Source organism: Hordeum vulgare, chromosome 4H (assembly GCF_904849725.1).
Source record: "Hordeum vulgare subsp. vulgare chromosome 4H, MorexV3_pseudomolecules_assembly, whole genome shotgun sequence".
Taxonomy (NCBI): domain Eukaryota; kingdom Viridiplantae; phylum Streptophyta; class Magnoliopsida; order Poales; family Poaceae; genus Hordeum; species Hordeum vulgare.
In genome coordinates, this window is record NC_058521.1 from 220,651,633 (window position 1) to 220,655,062 (window position 3,430).

The window sequence follows — 3,430 nt, forward strand, 5'->3', positions numbered from 1 at the left end:
TTTTTTACTAATGGCGCACCACAGATGCGCCATTAGTATCTGGTATACTAATGACGCACCAGGCAGTGCGCCATTAGTATAGCCCATGGTGCGCCATTAGTATGCCTCCCAGGGGCCATATTTACCCATGTGCTCTGGCTTACTAATGGCGCACTAGTTGACGATGCGCCACTAGTGTGCTTTTGGCAGTGCGCCACTAAAATGCTGAGTGGTGCGCCACTAGTATGAATATTAGATATTATTATTTTTTCTTTTCTGATATTTGCACAGGTTACAAAACATATTACTGCACATAATATAGAGAGCACAACATATAAACAACAAATTTATTGAATACGATAGGAGATTAGTCTCCGAATACAATTCATCATATTAGTCTCCGAATACAATTCATCATATTAGTCACCGAATATAATTCATCAATAATGCTAGAAAAAGGTACTATATAAACACTCTTATATTTCTTCCATAGCGAGAGACAAATGAGACAACAAACAACGAGTGAGCAGGCCAGAGACAATTTGGCATGATTGGCATGATATGCAACCTGAGAGCGACAAAAACAAAGCATGGATTCCACTGGTGAACTATGAGATGCAACTCGTCAGGAAGGGCCAAAGGGCTCGGAGATGCTTTTGCTCCTTCTACCGCAAGCTTTCGGTCCTCTATGGGAGGCCGAGGCGCCGCATCAAGGGCCAACAATAGGACGCATGTGGAGCCCATGACAACCTTCATGGGTACATACAAGAAACTGAGTTACATCAGTTTTAAGCCAACAACACAACAAACAAATAATTGAGAGCTTACAGTAGGCAAGTAAGGTGTATACAAAAAGAACTGAAGTTGTGTTGATAAAATAACTTAAGACGCCCAAACATATGGAAAAGCATTTATAACTAACTACCTAAGCACTTTCTCCATTACTAGTGGTTCAGGTGTCAAGTTTAAATACTGAGGTGAGCATTAACTCAATTCCGAGTGTTCCATTAATCAGCATGAAGTGTGAAACTTCTATGGTCACAGAACTAAGTATGCATAAACATTAGCTTTTCCTCTTTGAACTAGGGGAGATACCGAGTATGCCGCCTCCATCACAGAAAAAATTCAAGTGTGGTCGAGTACTCATGGTGGAAATTTGACAAAAAAGTGCATCGCCTTGATACACAAACGGCAATGAATGACCATAACTTAACCATGTGCGATACCCCTCCTATTTGACGCTTAAATAGGAGGTCCCCTCTTTGCCACCTCCTCATCGCTGAACCACCATCTACATAACTGAATAACAACAAAGACGTACACATACGCATCGCGTGAAAAGAACACGTTCGCTTGAAAAAGCACCAGCAGCAAGACACTTATTACGTGCCATGGATACAAAGTGACGGGATAATAGCCCGCGGGTATACCAAAGCGGAGGAAACACAATTAATTGCAATGATGAACTAGGCGGTCATGGTCATACGGAGTTTGCAACTGTTTTTCCTCACTGCTAAAAAATTATGAAACATTCTCAGTTCAGTTTTGGTAACACAATTAATTGCAATGATGAACTAGTACAGCCAAATAAGGAGATAGTAGCAATATTTTTCTAACAATGCCTCTAGCTAGGTACATCAAGAATAGCTCCAGGATTTGTAACCAAGAAGATCATCAGTTCAAGTTTGTAATTACAAGAATAAAACTGTATAGCACCAGCACCATCCCGCTAGTTTATTCTTGAATGAGACCAAACAAACCTGGTACAAATTAACCGCAGCCACAACAGGGAGCAGAACATGTGGAGAGGGAGAGGGAGATGGATACCTTCCATGGCGTCCGATAGGCAAGCACTAGGGTTGGAGTAGCGGGAAACCGACCTTCAAGGAGGAAAGATTCAGTCTTCCTCGCACATCAGGCAGTGAGGGAAGGGAGCTGCCAGACCTAAACAAACAGGGGCGAGGGGAGGGAGATAAGAAGCATATGGCTGCCGGTGCTATTGTTGTGGCCGAGGTGGAATCGACTCCGTGGTTGGGGCATAGGAGCAGCTGGAGCACTCCTACAATCCTACTCTCCCTCCCTCCTCAACTGCTCGGTCGCGCCATGGCCGATCTGGGCGCAGCTCCACAAGGACGGCTATCTGGGCGCGCCGCTTGACCACCTGCTCGGTCCGGTCGTGGTGGATCTCCATCCCTTTCTCTTGGCTCCTAATGAGGGGACGAGGAGGGGATGGGGGAGGCCATAGCCGGCGGAGAAGGAGGCGGCTTTCCTCGGGAGTGGGATGGGTGTGGTACACGAGGGTGTAAAACACAAAGAGCATGTAACCTGCTTGTGACATAGCATAGAAAAGGTACATCCCCTCATAAAAATACCAAGCAAAGAAAGCACATCCTATGTAATTTAAACTATGACTCCATCTAGGTTGCAACTGAAACTACGTGGCCACCAACATATCATCCTGTCGCAACAAAACCAGGAGATAACACACATCCTATGTAATCTAAACTATTACTAGCATACACCTAGATTGCAGCTGAAACTAGGTTGCCACCAAACATATCATCTGTCGCAAGAAAACCATGAGATAAGACACATCATATGAAATCCAATTTATGACTAGCATACATCTAGGTTGCAACTAAAAGTGCACGGTCACCACACAAGCAAGGACATATAGAAGCATGAGGGGAACACGTCCACTAACCCTGAAGCGAGTTAGCAAACACCTGACGCCCACGAGAGGGTAGCTTGTAAATCCATACATGTCCATCCTGAAAAAAATCACCGAAAAAACATGTACTCGAGTCAGCAATCCGCATCCGCCCATCTCCCTTCTGTCGAATGAGAAATAAGTAATAACTGAAGAATGAACAGGAATCACGATTCGTGTGCGGGATGTATCGCACTACCCTAAGCGAGAGAGAGGGGGAGAAACACGAGAGTCCGAGTCGATGGGGAACATAAGAGGACGAGCTAGGGCGCTAACCTGATGCGGAAAATTCCGGCGCGGACTAGAGATCTACCGCTCCTCGCCCCCGTCCCCGTACTTGTCTCCTCCCGATCCGGCTGCGTACAGAGCAGTATGAAGTATGCAACGACTGTATGCAGCGACCGTGTGAGAAATTAGAGGCCGCCGACGAGTCGTTCCCCTACGCGAGCTCGCGCATGGCGCTCACCGGTAGCCGCGTGCCGAGAGACAGCGATTACCTGCGGATTTCCGACGGATTCCTTCCCGTGCGTCGACAGCGGCGGAGTCGCACCTCCCCTCCACTACTGCGCGGTGTATGGAATGAGGGGAGCAGCAGCAGCAGGCCGGACAACTAAGATACGGCGGGGTGGTGAGGGTGCCGAGGTGGAGGGGTGTGGATTTGTATTTTGCATCCATCTTCGTTTCGTTTGGGTTCCATTATTACCCATGGATGGATGGATGGATCCCCACCCCACGGATCAC

General features: G+C 46.9%; 1 long non-coding RNA gene across 1 annotated transcript; it reads right to left on the reverse strand.

Annotated features, from left to right (window-relative positions):
• Positions 1 to 346: 346 nt before the first annotated feature.
• Positions 347 to 2,323, reverse strand: LOC123446333. Its single transcript, XR_006631314.1, has 2 exons — positions 1,807 to 2,323; positions 347 to 751 (listed from the first exon to the last, which is right to left on the reverse strand). It is a non-coding gene; the product is annotated as an uncharacterized LOC123446333 (long non-coding RNA).
• Positions 2,324 to 3,430: the final 1,107 nt, after the last annotated feature.